Source organism: Pteropus medius, unplaced genomic scaffold, assembly GCF_902729225.1.
Source record: "Pteropus medius unplaced genomic scaffold, Ma_sr-lr_union100, whole genome shotgun sequence".
Taxonomy (NCBI): Eukaryota; Metazoa; Chordata; class Mammalia; order Chiroptera; family Pteropodidae; genus Pteropus; species Pteropus medius.
Window position 1 is genome coordinate 868,886 of NW_024340700.1, and position 17,215 is coordinate 886,100.

General features: G+C 31.9%; 1 protein-coding gene and 1 pseudogene across 10 annotated transcripts in view; one reads left to right on the forward strand and one right to left on the reverse strand.

Annotated features, from left to right (window-relative positions):
- PTPRK (protein tyrosine phosphatase receptor type K) overlaps nucleotides 1-17,215 on the reverse strand; it is a 477,924-nt gene that overhangs the window by 332,011 nt on the left and 128,698 nt on the right. The gene's annotated exons all lie outside the window — the stretch shown is intronic.
- LOC120618319 (uncharacterized) lies at nucleotides 1,479-1,596 on the forward strand (annotated as a pseudogene).

Consider the following 17,215-nt stretch of genomic DNA (forward strand, 5'->3'; position numbering starts at 1 on the left):
AAGTACAGTATAGATAAACAACTTATAAGATATTCAAAATATATTAGAACCTAGTCTGATAAATTGAAATTTAATGTTGTCATTCACCAGGTGAAATAAAAACCTATGAGTAAAAAGGACTATTTATTCCTCATCCTTAAATACGTGACGTAGATATGAATATTTTGAATAAATTTAGTTGTATTCCATGTCCAAAGAATGGAATTAAGTAGGTTAAATTTTAATAATCCTATATAAATTACTTTCTTTCCAAACTCAATATATACTTATTGAGAAGTTGGGTAGCTTATGGACATTTAATAAATTTAAAAAACAAGGTTTAGAATTTTTTTTAAAACTTAAATTACTTTATATCTCTTCTCTTACATTTCAGTATACAAACATCTAGTGTGTCATATGCCACACAGATGTGAATGTCATGTTTCTGAAGATTATTTTATGGCTACTCTTGTGAGGAAATCTATTTTAGGACTGAGCACTGTATTCTGATGATGGGAAATACTTAGAAAGCAGGAAACATGAGTCCCTTCCCTTTAAAGCTGACAGCCTTATAGAGGAACAAACCATTCAAAATTTGGGGGTGGGGGGAAATCAATAAAACAAGAGTACATAGGAGACTGAAAAATTGAGGAGAATGCAAACAGTTTAATCATGAAGGAAACAATAGTGATGGTAAATAAAGTTTAGATCTTGTTCAAAACAAAAGTCCGTCTTAATTCAGTTTCTCTACCGTGTACATGAACACATACACACATTTCGTGTCTTAATACTTTTAAGACTACATCATTCATATTTATGGTCTAAATAAACATTTGCAGATTATTCCCACGTAGAAGATTAAAAGCATATCTTGAACAGACATATACTCATTACAATAACGAGTAAAAAATAGACTGCATTTCGAGGTCTTAGAATCTACTGGGAAGAACATGTCATTTTGTCCCTTGCACATAACAGATCAAAACTAAATATTTTTTAAATAAACATTTTTTAAAATACAAGCAGTTCAATGATAACAGCTTGTGCTCATATTGTAGTACTTGCCTTCCCACCTACAGAGCTTAATGTACTAAATAAACATCATCATCCACCAGGGCATCCCTGTTATTGATGTAGCTGGCAAGTATTACTCATTCTTTATCCAAATGAAGAAAAGGTTTTAGAAGGTTAAATTAGTTGCTAATAGCTACGGAATTAACGGTAAAACAGGGAATAGAACTCTGGGTTCCCAAAGCTATTGCTCCAGTTTTTTTTTTTTTTTTTCATTTCCTAAAGAAAATCTTTCTCTTTCATAGGTCTTTAGGGATCTCAGGTAGTTTTTCATAGCAATATTCATGAAGCAGTGTCTTTTTTAACATCGAGATAATTCATCATATCAGGTTTGCATTTTTCTATTTTAAAACCTACTTAAATGGACATTGCTTTGAGTGGAAATTTTCCACTCAAGAAAATTCTTAAGTTTTAAGTTAAAAATTATCATCTACAGCCATGCTACTCTGAACAAGCCCAATCCCATCTGAGCTCAGAAGCTAAGCAGGGTCGGGCCTGGTTAGTACTTGGATAGAGACCACCTAGGAAGACCAGGTGCTGTAAGCGTAAAAAGTAAGAAAATAAGAGATTGTAAGCTGACAAGGTTGAACCAAGATTGCCTTGTCTAAAAAAAATAAAACAATAAAATAAAAATAAAAATAATAAAAAAGTAAGTTAAAAATGATCACATAAACATTCCAAATTTCTATATAAAAGTCCCAACAAAAAAAGAATCATCATTTTGTAAATTAGTTTTAGACTTTCATTACCATATTTAAAAAAATCGATTGATTTCATTAAAAAAGAACGTGTAACTTATTATTTAAGGATAAAAATAGTACTTCATGATTTATTACAAAAAATAATCACTATTAAATTGAAGTTTGTTTGCCTTAGAAATATTTTAAATATTTGGTTCTAAGCAATAACACCAAAACTGATAAATACAAATTGTGGTTTTCCATCTGCCCTTTGTTAGCTTGGTCAATAACTTTACCATGTCTTGTGGCTATTGTTTCAGTATAACTGAATACTTAGAAAATTTCATTGGCCTCAAAACATTTCAAAAGCACAATATAAACAAGTCCATTATATTCAAACAAATCAGTGAACTGAAACTGAATAAACAGAAATACTGGGATTTGTCTATGAATTACATGATGCTTTTCCACACTCTACCACTCGTATCATCCCCATCAGCATGAAACTCAAAACACTTTGTCTTCCATTCTCCCCCTCATGATTATTATCCTGCCAATTCATTTTATTGTTTGTTTAATCAGTTTTGACTCTATATGGACTATAATGTGGAATTAGTAAAAAATAGCTACTTCAATATCAACCACATAAAATAACACTTATTGCAAAAAGCACTTCTAACCCAAATTGAATAGCTTGTTAGCACATGTTAATTGTATGTACTCACGAAAACACTTTAATGCAATTTTAGATTTTAACTACAATTGTAACATTGTCACTGCTCTTATAGGTCTAAATTGATAGTTACTATAATAACTTGGAACACTTCAAAATCCATTACAATCTGCTGCTGACCTTCCCAAACCTTCTCACACCTCATCTGCATATTTCAACCTAGCTCATTCTTGGCTAAATAGACTCTTTCTTTCCAAAAGAAAGTCAAAATGGAATAGTGGTAGCATCTTAATCACCGACTCCCCAACTACCACCGACCTTTGCTTCCCTGAGTAATAAATAAATGTGTATTTAATCTCGAAAAAAGGCCATTCCAAGTTTTATTCCTCATCCTCAAATTCTCAGCTTTTTAATGAATCTGCTTAAGCTATGCATTCAAGAGCATTTTACCAGCAGGAAAGCAGCTTAGAAGTTAGAAACTCTTGGGGCACACAAAGCTACATGGGATGAACATTGGCCCAGATGTCCAAGGTCTCTCCCTATTATTTGGAGCCCGTACAATTAGTGGCCTACCTAGTGTTAAGCTCATGTCTTATTCTATTACCAAGTGATAAATATCTGACTTTAATCTTAAACTATCAAGTCAGTATTCTAGGAACAGCTCTGCTACCGGTTGCCTATATCATAACAAAGGAATGGCACAAGTAGACCAGGTAATAGCGATAAACAAAATTAGAAATGAAGAAGTTAAACTGAAGGGGGTGGCTCCATAGTGTAGTGGTTAGCACGTCTGCTTTACTCGCAGAAGGTCCTGGGTTTGCACCCCAGGTGGAGGCAAGGACCATACCCCAGGTGCACCAGGGCCCGAGTGCACGCTGTGAGCATGTGGGAAGAGACGCCTCGCCTTCAGAGATCCAGTTCTTAAGGGGAAATGGCAACATCCATAGGTCAAGGGTGGAAGTGGGAAGGGAGATTAAAGAGGCAGAGGGCGGGAGGGATTTTTTTTTAAAAAAGTAAAACTAAAGAAGAATTGGTAGAAAAAAAGGAAAGAATTTTCTAATGCCTCGGATGTGGTGGTTAAGACCATGTTCATCCACAAGTTCTTTCAAGAACAACAACAAAATCAAGCCAAATATTAGGTTTCAATCCATTCCAACATTCAATGTATCCAGGAAAACCAAAGGAAGTAGGCACGTTCCACATGTTGTTTCATTTAATCCTTGAAAAAAGTTTCAAAGAGTTGAAAAGTAAACCAGAAATCTAAGGACAAATAGGGGATATATCTGCAGTTGGTCTTGCATACATGATTTTAAGTTATTGAAGACAGAAAATAACAATTTTAGTTAAGGCTGCATTTTAAGTGCACACACATGATGCTCTCACGAACATGAATGATTGGTATGAATGACTACTCCATGGAACACACAATAGAGCCCTATTCCCTGCTCCCAAAAGAGTAGGGCTAACTTCTTGGTATATTACAAAAAACATTTCTGACATGACAGTGCCCTAAATTCTTTCATTCTTCTTGCCAAATTTTGAATAGAAAAGATTCTGATATACATGTGTATATGAATTTGAGTGTGTATGTAACATCACATGGATGCATCCTACATTGTAAATTTGGAAAAATAATGAGGTAATTTTTAGACAGGAATTGTAATCTAAGACTTGAAACATTCCAATATATATTTTAGTTAGTATTTCCAAGTAAAAGCAAGATGCACATGGCACACCATGACAGTTTGTATCAAAGATTTTATACTTAGGCTCTTATTCAACCAACTCGATTTTTTTTTTAGCGCTCGTGTACTATTTTTATGATTTTTCATCAAATGATGGTATGCTTAAATATAATTTCTAGGCTACGTCTTAAACTTTATACCTTGCAAAGGTGTGTTAATTCATATTTTGATGTGCAGTACCTATACTATCAGGCACTGACATATTCGAATGCATTTATAAACAAAAACAGGATAACCTACTATAACACAAAATGCTAGAAATGGCTTACAAAAAACACATACATACTTCCTTTGCTTTCCATTCCATTATTTTAATGTTTACTACTTAGGTGTTGCACATTAGAATCAGCTGGGGGACTTTAAATAGATACATATGCCCTGGCCCTAACTCAAAACAATTAAACAGAAGTTTCTGAGAGAGTAGCATCAATCCTTTATAAAGAATAATCAGTTATTCTAAAATATCACCAGCTTTGAGAACTAGCATTCCATAATTGTCTTAAAATATTGCCTAAATGTTACTTGAAATTATCTTTCCTTCTAGACCTAATATTCTAATTTTTCATTATGTTAATAATAACATTCCAAATTATTTAAGGTAATTATACAATAAATATGCATCCAGGTATAGTGGTCTAGAATGTGAGCTTCTCTATCATACATCCTTCCTATATTAGTGGTCACTCTAAATTTCTGTTTATAAGACCAATCTTTTGCCTGCCTACGGGTACACTTAGTCTCAGTACTAGAAGTAATCATTCTATTCAGTAACAAAATTGTTTCTACTGTATGTGTGATTATATTTTATCATGTTTCAATTAATTATATTTATTTTTTTTCCACTTGCTACATAAAAAAGATAATAACCCCAAAAACAAAGGCGCAGTCCCCAACTTCCAATTTTCCAGGACCTCTCTCCACTGTACATTTTAATATTAATTTTATACCTTGCTTCATATTATTTTTCTTCTTTTACTGACAAAGATAGAAAGTAGAATGATTTTTGATAATTCTATTCTAAATTCATCTGCATCATTCTCAATATTTGTTGCTTTGTTTCTTGATATGGTACATACTCCTCTGATGACACAGGCCATTACTGCTTAGTTTCCTTTGTATATTTCTCCTCATCTTTGAATTCCAAACATTAGAGTAATGCTTGATTCATTCCTTGGAACTCTTCTGTTCTCTATACCTACCATTGTGATCTCATCTTGTTTCATGGTTTCAAATATTGTCTATATATTGAAGAGTCCCAAACTGTCCTCTTCTCTGAATATCAGATTTAGATATCAAATAGGTATTGCAAACTTAACATCTCTAAAACCTAATTCCTGTTCTTCTCTAAACATCTACCCCTTCCCCACGTACATCCCCATCTCAGTTAATGTTTATCTCATCCTTCCAAGCACTCAGGCCAAAACACTTTATATTCGTACTTGACACTATGAACCTAATGTTATCCAATCCCATTAAAACTAATGTTTAATCACTTCCTTTGATTATATCTTGGTCCCAAGTCACAATCTTCTCTCACTTAGATTATCACAACGGGCTCCTAATTAGTCTCCCTGTTTTGACTCTTGCTCTATCCTAATTTCTATTCATCACATCCTGCAGTCATTTTGACCATGTGAAGATACAAGTCAAATCACATCACTTCACTTATATTCCTACAAAGTCCTGTTTTTGGCCCTATAAATTACTATTAGTACCCTAACTTTGTCTTCTACTGTGACCCCTCACACTCACTCTCCTTTGGCCAAACTGGCCATATGTTATTACTCTGCTCAAATATCAGGTGTACTTCTCTTTCAGGGACTTCCTACTTACTGATCCCTCTCTTCCTGGATATCTGCATGGCTAGCTTTCTCACATGTTTTTCAAGTCTTTGGTTTTCTCCATGGCACTCAGAAATACTATATATTTAAATTTTTTCTACTATCTCTCTTCCCATCAAAATACAAGATCCTTAAGGGCAAGGAGTTTTGTCTGTTTTGTTCGTGAATTTATCCCAAGGGCCTGGATGAGTGCATGGCACATATGCTATTAAATGAATATTTTTAAGTGAATGAATAAATGAATTGGTAAGTAATAGGTAACTAGAATCTAAATTATCATTATCATAGTACTTTGATTTGTTATTCAAAATCCTGACGAAAGTTAAAAGGGATCTGAAAGTGATCAACTTTACTAAAGCAAGAAGCCCAAAAAACAGAATCAAAGTTTATTAGACAAAGAAAATGTACTTAGCTCCAAAATAAATGAAAAAAATGTCCTAATTAACATGGAAGGTCAACTAAAATGAGAACTACATGCAATTTTCATTCACTCTACAGACTTTAATCAACTTCAGAACTGTTATAAGCATATAAATTAGGTTGTATTTTAAACACATTAAAACTCTTCCTTTCTTAATGTGAGAAAAAGAACTTGTTTCTTGCTTCGTTTAACTCCAATACAGTCAAGAATTATGCTTCAGATATAATCTATAGATGCAGTATAGTTTTTAGGATCTGCAGATTCACAAACCTCTATGGAAATCAAACAAATTAACTACACATATTACTTTCATTTACATATAAGTTACTTTCATTTACATATAAGAATTTTTTTACATGTATGTACTAGAGAGTAAATATAATAAAATAAGATAAATAAAACCTAGATTATGTTCTGCCTCTAAACAAGACTGAGTAGTTCCTATTTAGCCATCTTCTGAAAGATAATAATTATAAACTATAAAAGTTTTGGATATTTACTGCAGTATTAATGACAGAAAAAAGAAGGAAAGAAAATATGTAAGCCTAATACTGCAGAAATACATAAAATTGTATGCCACTTCTATATAATTAAGAATCTTTATGTTATCCATCCTAAAATTATCTTAGAAGATGAGGAAATACCAATAATGTATTAGGTAACAAAGAAATGGAAAGAATCCTATATACTATATGGTCATAATTTCATACATAAACATACATATACAGACATGTATACACAAACACTCTATACATATAAAAACAGACTCTCATTGGAGGGGAAATAACATGAAACTATTGATAATGGTTTTATCTTGGTTATGAGATGTGCATTTTTTTATGGTTTTCTGATTCATTTAAATTTCTGCACACTATACAAGCACTAGTTATAAAATCAGAAGAAAATGAGCATTACAAACATTGCCACTGAACATACAAATAAAAAAGAAATATTGAGAAAAATATTTTTCAGGAAAATAAAGACTAGACTCCAAATTAATTACTGGTAATGTATAGATAGAACCTCTCTCTCTTTTTTTTTTTTCAAAGAAGCCCAAAGAATTTCATGTGAAATATACTATAAAATTGAAAATTATATATATATATTTCACTTTGATGAAAATTTTACAGAGCAGAATTTCATCATTTTCTGATGTCATCTATCTTCTTTTTTTTAATTGCTATTTTTATCTATAATAATTATCTTCAAACTTTACCTTCATTCCTGGATCATTGTTACACTATCTAAAGTTAAAACAAGATTGAAAAATAACAGAATGAAATGATCATTTATATGTTATGGCTAAAATGACCTTAGAAATTAAACTTTAAGTGGCTATTTTAATTACCGAATATCACAGTACAGTACTATTGTAGGCACAGTTAGAAAAAATAAATAAATAAATAAAACACGGTTCCTAATCCTTGACTACTTGTCTCATCTCCTTTCACTGGTCTGTTTAGTTTCTTACTAAAAGCTGCACTCTGTTCTCTTTTGAACTTGGTCAATTCCTATTTCTGCCATTTTATTTCCACATACTCCAGTGTACCTGGTTCCTGCTTCCGACTCTCTCTCTCTCTACTCTGCCATTGCTATCTACAGTCAGGGATAAAACACCATGAATCAATTAAATGATATAAAATGTATTGCTGTGAACCATATGATTTACTCTTCTTTGAAGTATTGGCTAGTAAAATGACATGAAGCAATTAATGAGACCAGGTCCAATCCTTTTACCTTACCAGTAAGAGATACTTATTACTTGTTGGGGCTATTAAAATTTACTTTCACTGTTTTTCAAAGTATGTTCACACAATGTATTATTTTGATCCTTCCAACTACCCTCTGAAGAAAAAAAGAGGGCAACTATTAATGTCCTGATTGTATTTTTAAAGAAACACCATTTGTCCAAAAAGTGTACATATGTCCAAGTCCAAGTATTAGAACTTGAAGCATGAGCCTTCCAAAATAATAAGCTTTTACTAAAAAAATGTTTCAAGTGCTTCCTTTTCTCCATTAAAGTATTAGGTGTATCTCCCCAAAATATCAAATTCTTTACAGGCTGTAGATGGGAAATGCTGAGCAAGTCATCTGTTCCTCTCTAACACTTGTTGGCTAGATCAAGGAGAAAAATACTTTGGAATTCCAGGGTATTAATTTCATAGAGTGGGCAGCAGACTCCCTTAGTGTTTACTTTGTTGTTTAATAATGTTTGGTATTTCAATATTTTGTTTTTTAATGATACTTTTGTGCTTGTGTGTTGTTTGTTTTTACTTAAGGCTCTACCTAAAATAATCAATAATGAGATGCAGAAAATGGAAAATACAATGAAGCTCAAAATAATAGATCTAAGCTTTCTCATAGACAACAGGTAAGTACAAGAAGAAATAGTAAGGAAGGGACTTTCTAATTCATGTTCATCCTAGACGTAAACCTCTACAAATGTGTTAATCTCAACACTATGCAAAAAGAACATCAAACACTGTGTTCGTATAATAACAGAAATAACCTACAAACATTATAGTCTTGGGAGGAAAAACTTCAAAGAAATATCCTTTGAAAATAAAGTATTTTAAGTCTTTTAAACTCTGGATACGACTAACTCTGTTTGAAGTAGTGGAGATGAAATTAAAAGAATAGCGGGGAGACTTTATAGAAATACATCATCTTTGATTGAGTCAGTACAAGATATCAGATCAGGAGATAAGCGAAGCGTAAGTTTTATTCTGCATTGTAAATTCAATCTTCCCCTAAGGACTGTGCTTCAGAGAACTGCCTGATTTTGAACTCCAGTGAATTCTATACTGTTTGGGGTGATTTTCTGATATTCAGTGTCATTTTCCTGGAAAATCACACACATACCTACACAGACACACACGCACACACACACACATATACACAATATTATAATTTTAAAAGGTTCATAAAACTCTAAAAATTCATTATCAATACAACATGTAGATGAGATAGATGTAAACAAAGAGAATTGAACTTATCCTTCTCTCATCTGCAAGAGAGGGAACCAAGGCATAAGAGAAGCCAACATAAACTATTTTCTCAGGAAAAAAAAAAACAACTAACAGTCTGGGCTTATTACTAGTCTCTGAAAAAAGGTTAACATTTTTCCAAAATATGTACATGCCTAATAAGTACTTGTATAAGTTCTACTTTAAGCTATAAAACTAAAATCAGTTTGCACAATGGAAAATCCAGATTAAAATATATATATACTTTCTGGTGCTTGCTTAAAGGTATTTGTATAGTAGCACACACTCACTTTTTGTAGTAGGAGATGCTTTAAAATTTCCTTCCAGTTTCTCAATGTTTTATGTCTTCTTCCTACGTCTTTATGGCAGTATAGGCTAGGCCTTTATGGCACTATAAACTAAAGCTTCTTTCAATATTAAGTAAAATCCAAAGAAAAATGATGCATTTTCTTTTCAAAATGTAAAATAAGAATGATCACAAAGCATTTCAGTAAGCCCAATAGAAAAATAATTATGTAAAAACAGTCTTAAAAAGTTGAGAAATAATAAACCTTTTCCAAATTATTTTCATGTCAAATATCCTATATTTGTTAAGAATAATATTGGAATAGTTCGAGTTGACCTACAATAATTTCTACAGAAATCATTTTCAGATATCATTATGTGGCATAGTGCAAAGCACCTGCATTCAGTGAACAATTATGTAGAAAAGGTAATTTTCTGAATTGGACATATAATAATTCCTAACGAGCTGCTGAAAAAATATAATGGGGAAATGCAATTTATTTCTTACTAAAAAAAGTAAATGAAAAGAATTCAAATCAATTTCTTACAGATTAATGAGATTACTAACCAGCCATGTCACCTTGGCCTAGAGGGAAGAAGAAAAATATTAAGCATTAACTACATACTAGATACCACCAGATGCTACAAAAATATAATTTCCTTTCACTGATGACAGAGAGGAAGAGGGAGAGGGAAAGGGAGAGGGAGAGGGAGAGGGAGAGGGAGAGGGAGATCTTATTCCTAATGAGAAAATGGAAGTTGAAAAACGTTGGTATCATGACCAAATTGCAAGCAATAGAACCTGGATTTGAATTCGGGTGACGATGACTTCTGTGTCAGTTACCTACCTCAACAGTATTTTATTTGTAAAAGGAAAGTCTATACAAGAGATACTCTCTAAAGTCTCTTTTAGATTAATGGAAAATCATTTTCTTGGTGCTAAGAGTACTATTCTGGTGCTACTACTGAAACTATATGCTACACTGAATTTGGGAGTTTTGTATGTCAAAATACAAGGAAAATTCAGCACAAAGGAATGTGTCTTCTATTATGGTACACTGTTATTATTATACGATAGTATTATAGTATAAACATGTATAGTCAAGGGTCCATAAAAAGTTGATACTAAATACTTTAAAACAGCATGAAAGAAACCCACCTGAAAATTATAAAATGTTTTTATTGATCACTTATTTCTCTTCATTCATTCCAGTCTAATGACATCTTTGGGCGTGAAGGTGTCCACTTACTAAACACAAATACACAGCATTTAATATTCCAAATTACTTTTGGACTACTGCCATTGGACTAGTAAAAAATTGCTCAGCCCTGCATAAATAAGAAAATGGCATGATGTTCTCCTATTTTTTTTTTTAACATGGAGATCAGTACAAAGGATTTATATAAACTTGAGAAAAACCTGGACTTTATAATGACAAATATAATATATCACAGCAATAATTAGCTCTTTCCACTGCTTATTGTATTCATTGATTTTAGTTTTGAGTAAAAGAGGACAGAAGAAATAGTCCCTTCCACCAAATTAAGGAGATTCTATTTCTTGATTTCACTGGCAATAAATCTACCTGAGTAATCCAGTGTGTGTGTTGGGGGCAGGGTGGGTGGAAGTGTCGGGGGATGGAGGATGGAGGTCCAAAATCAGTACTTATCACATAATGTTAGGTTTTACTATATTCTCAATAGCCAAGTTAAACTGTAAGACAAAATGTGAAATATCATCTTCCAATACTGTTGTGAAGATACACAACTCCAAAGATTTCACATAGCACACAGAGAAAGCATAAACACAAACAATGTTTAGTATAAAAAAAAGTGAAAAGAGAAAGCACCAGAGATCATTTCTACATATAGAAAGAAGAGGAAATAAAAGGGCTGGAGTTAAACCCACTTAGACTATCCTCATAACTGGACCCATCTCATTCATTTACACGGAAATGCTTAAATAGGCCAGTTTAGCAACAGCAGAATACATTAACAGCAGTTGATAATTCAAATCATTTTCTAAAACGCCTCCCATTTTTTATCAATATTATCATTACATCTACTTATTCATTTGAAAATAATTTGAATTTCAAGATAATTAGTACATGTTCTCAAGAAAAAAGTTTAAAAAGCTCATTCGTGTTTTAAAAGATTTTGAGTCACTCATTCAACGATTATTTATTGCATGTCTATGTGGCATGCAAAGTGTTAAACTGCATAAACGTGAATGGTGGTTTTATTCCATCTTATTCTTAAAGTATCAGTCTCTTAAATCTATTTTCAAAAATGCTGTCATTTTATGAACACTAGTATATCATTTAGCATTGTTTTAGATATCATTTTTTTAAGCCATAAACCTGGTAAATCAAAATTAGTAGACTTACATTCACAAGTCTTTTATAGTTTGAAGAAATTTTTATTTTCTATAAAATTACAAGTTATTTCTTAGCCATGTGTAGAATAGATTACAATACTAGATATATAAGATAAATGTAATATCCAAATGATATCTCTACTTAATATTGAATTTATTTCTAAAACATTTCACAGAAAGATAATCTATTTGTTGCAGTAGCTACTAATTTAATAAGTATATTCATACTCTAACAGGCTTGTTCCTTATCAAGAATTTCAAATTAACTTTTTCTTTTTTAAAAAATGACTCCTTTTCATTAAGTAAATTTGTCTTGACAACTGGTTTCAGGTGAATTTCTACTTGTTATTAAACATACGCAGGCATATCTTAAAAAAGGTTTCCCTCATTAACATTTTTATCAATTGGATGATTTTTGGTTTAATATCTAACTTAGCAGAGATACCTCTCATTACAAAGATTTTTGGCCAATATTTTTTTTGAGAAAATATTTTAACTTATGACTCAAAAACAATGTTATATATAAACAAAACTATTCATAGAGTTGTGAATTACACTTAAATACAGTTAATAAAATATCAGAATTGTGTGAATATTTTTAAAAGCTCAAATGATATATTCATTCAGAATATAATGAATATAAAACAATGTATTTCATATAAAGCAACTCTGTAACATTTAATTATTTGGATGATATTATTTGAATCAGGAAAATAGTTTTAAACTATGCCATCTTCTTTGAAAACAATTATGTATGCTGTGTTTTAGTTATATTCTAATTAGCTGGGCATTTTGTTTAACAATTTAATACATAATTTTTCTCATTTAAAATAATAGGACATTGACTCTGTTAGCATTTTCATACAGAATGTATGATATTCAGAAACAGACTTTTGGCATTAAGTGGAAGATACCTGTAAACTAAATGATGGTCTATTAGGTGCCAGGGAAAAAAAGAATAATTTTGACATGAAGGTGGGTAAAAAGGTATGATTGTTTCAGGATGTGGAAGAAATTCATTAAAGACAAATGTGGAAGAAATTCATTAAAGACAAATCCAAGTTTGTTTCAGGATGTGGAAGAAATTCATTAAAGACAAATATAAGAAATTGTAACAAATTTGCAGAGAGAAATTTATTTATCTTGGAGTATAATACCCACAAATAATGAGCCTTGAAAAGAAGCAATGAATTGTGTTAAAACTTGTCAAAGTTGGCTTGGTTTTAATAGGCTTTTTTTGTAAATATTTTAAAGCTTTACTGTCAAATATTACATTAATGCCAGACTGAAATTATGTTTTCTTTGTGTTAAAGTAACAGATTGATCTCAGTAATTTTAATATCCTCTTAGCAAGAGGTTGTAAAAATTATTCCTAACCTTCCGTTTAATTTGAGCAGAGATTCTTTAGCCCTCCAGTACAAATTTTTGTGCATTGATTTTATTATGGTTTTGATTATTAAAAACAAACACAACTTTACTACTTGTAAAAGAGTTAAGTTTTCTTATAATAGTGTTACCTTCTGCTGTTTTATTTTTAAGTGTGAAATATTGATTGCAATTAATACAATAATATAATTGCTATTATAAAAATATTAATATTAGTAATATTAAAATATCGATATTAGTCCTTATCCTCAGGCATCTATGTTACTCTCTTAGATAAGCAACCAATTTCCTGCAATAACTCTGTTGATTCTGCATACCAGACAAACCCTGAATTCAGAAAAATTAAAATTTCAAGATGTTTCTTATAAACTATGGAATTTTCTGTAGGGCTTTGGATAACCACAAGGATTTGTTCCTTTATCTTATCAGACAAGGTAAACTAAAAATAATTAAGCATGTTTGGTATGCTCTATATACTTTAACTACCTCAACATCACTGTAAAAGTTGCATGAGGAAAACTTCAAATCAGGAAAGTTCAACCTCTTCCGTACATTAATTTTCTTCAGGTAAATGTTATTAAAATAAAACACATAGTTGGGATCCATATGATTTCACTCATATGTGGGATATAAAACTAAAAGTAACGAACACACATGACAAACAAACATGACAAGAAACAGAGACTCACGAACACAAACAGTGAATCAGTGGTTACCAGAGAGAAAGCGGGGACGGGAGAGGTAGTTGGGTGGCAGGGGTGTCAAATATTTAGTGGCAGAAGGAAACTTACACTTTGGGTGGTGAACACACAATGCGTATACATATGACACATTATTGAATTGTACACCTGAAACCTATTTGATTTTATTAATCATTATTTTATGTCACCCCAATAATTTTAATAAATAAAAAAATAAAATAAAATAAAATATATGCCTAAGACAATGCAAGTTCCAGGAAGAACCTGAAATCTGTTAATACCTCAATTGGCCATATAATCTTACCCTCAGGGGTAACAATAACCAAATCTTTATGAAATAATTAAGTCCAGTACCCAGATAGAGAACTTTTCTCCACTCAGATAGTGTTGGTTGCTATAATAAATTAATTACAGCAATTCAGTCTCTATCAGCAAGCTGTTTTTGCATTCCTCCCATAGTTTTACCTGAAGACTCTCCTCAAAGCTATAGGTTCTAGAAATTAGGTCCTTACTAAAGGCCTCAATGGAAAGGAGTGGCCCAGATACTTGTAACTATGATGTCTTCAAGGACCAGCCTCATAGGTACAGGCTTCAGTGCTGATACCACTTACACCTCAGCCAAACTGTACCAGGACACTAAGCCAGAATTGCCAGGGCTGGTGACTTCTTGAAACAGACTGCAATCCCAAAATTTGAAAGACCAAAATTTAGTTAAGTATAACTTAATGAACGATGAGGGAAATCGAATTAGAATTATTTGTTTGGAAAACTATTGGTACATATTTAATGTTCTATTTTCTGTACTAAAGCTCTTCCTTCTTTTTGACCTATAATTCATACTTTAATAGAACCTTAAATAATACTTGTTGCCACTGGTCCTTCAGAAACGCAAGAATATATTTTTTTTCTGTTTTGATACGTTTAATGGCAAAGTAGTAACCCACTACAAGCCTTGTATTTGTTAATAAACACTTCTGGTTTTACCTATGTAAATAAATCAGACCAAAACAACATAAAGCCATCTTTTGGGGTTATTTTTAACAGGAACTATCCATGAAGATTATTTATTAATAGGGAACTATTAAAGGCAAAAAAGTTCAAAACTTGAAACTAGGCAAAAGAATAACTGAATGTTCTTTAACCAAGGATTAACTAATTCTTTAAGAGTATGTACCATTGAGTGACTATTTACTATTAAGATATTTTATAAATCTGTGAGAAGATGTTAATTTGTAAAAAATTCATGGCAATACAAATGATACTTATATGACAATAATGCAAATAAATTCTGGACACTAGAGAAACAAATGATTTCTCTCTGGTAGCAATCTCAAAGGTTTTAATTTTATTACCATTGATCTATTTAAGATAAAATGAGGAACTTCATCCAATATTCTTCTTTTTAGTGACTATAAATGCTTCCCTTGTTCCTATAATCTTTTGAACCAGCTTTACCATTATGTTGGTTCCTTCATTAATGAATTAAATATACCTTAACAGCATGTGCTCATCCACATATACAAAACATTTGACTCATTTTTTGGTTTTGAGTAAAGTATGTTACCTTACTTCTTTTGTCATAAAACTCAGAATGAAAACAAGAGAGAATACAAAAATTCTCAGTAATAACAACTGTAGGTTAGAAAGCTAAAATAAATGTTATTAAGGACAGGAAGATTTCCCACTTATCAAGTTACAGATCTAGTAAATGCTTTGAAATCGAAAAACTGACAACAGGCTGACAATGCATTAGAGAATTCAATGCTACTCTATATCAAATGCTTCATTTATCTACTCTTTTAAATATCACAACTTTGAAATTCTACCACCTACAGATCTATGTTACCACAAAAGCATCAAATAGTTCTACAATAAGCATTGTTGTTTACCTAGCCAACACCCCCCTCATCCTTATTCCAGTACAATCTGGCTGGTCATATGCATCGGAGGAAGCCTCAGCTTTGGCTCCAGCTGGGGTAGGAGAATGAACCTATAAGGATAACCCAAACATGTCTCATTCCCCCATCACTGATTGTTTTGGGTATGAATATGTGATATTATTTTGGCCAACTATGAAAGAAGATAAATCTATTGATAGGGACCTCAGAAAAGTTTTTTATATTTACTTAAAAAAACATAGGCATAATGAACACACAAACTTTTTGTCTTCATGTCTGAATTTAATACCTCAAATAACTGCAACTCTGTACCCATGAGGGGACCTAGCCCGAGGTAAAAAGATAATCTTTCAGAATGGAAGAGCAGAGAGGCAGAAGAACCTGGATCCTTGAAGACATCACTGAATCATTTATTTAGCCAATTCTGGACCTCTTATGTGAAAGCAGTTTTCTTTTTGGTTTAAAGACATTTGAGTTGGGCTTCCCATACTTGCAGCTAGAGAAAGCATAATATAACTTTTTGTACATTTCCAAGTCAGCCCTGAAGCTTTTTTCTGTAACCTCTTAAGAAGGATCTTAACTTACACTCCTTTATATAGAGTTCAAAAGTCAGATCTCTCTCGTATATCTCTATATGCGTGGATTCATAATCTTGACTTTCCCAAGACAAGAAACCTCTAGCAATTTACTTAACCTTCTCTGAACCTCAGGTCCCTCATCTACAGAACGAAGTTAATACATACCTCAAAGGGCTTTTATAAGAATTAAGCTAAATGATGTATAAAAATGCCTGAGATTCCACAGATGTGCACAGAAAAGCATCTTTTGTTTAATACCCTATAAGTCTAACCTGGCTAGGATAAAAATCATCCACCCAATGTGAATAGTCAGATTTGCCACTCCATTGTCCCATTTAACTCATCAACTATTTAAAAACTAGGGGGAGGGGAGGAGGCACAGAAACACATAATCAACTTGATAAAATTTGTGCAATTATTCTATTTAATTTTATTCTCATAAACTACAAAAAGTCAGCATATCTTTTTAATCTATGTCCCTAGGTAAGGATTTCATGGTACTGTTGGCATTTCCAAGTTTTGATGTGCTCTAAATATATAAAATATTCACTTTTCATTGAAAAATATTTCCCAATCAATAATTTTCTCTTCAG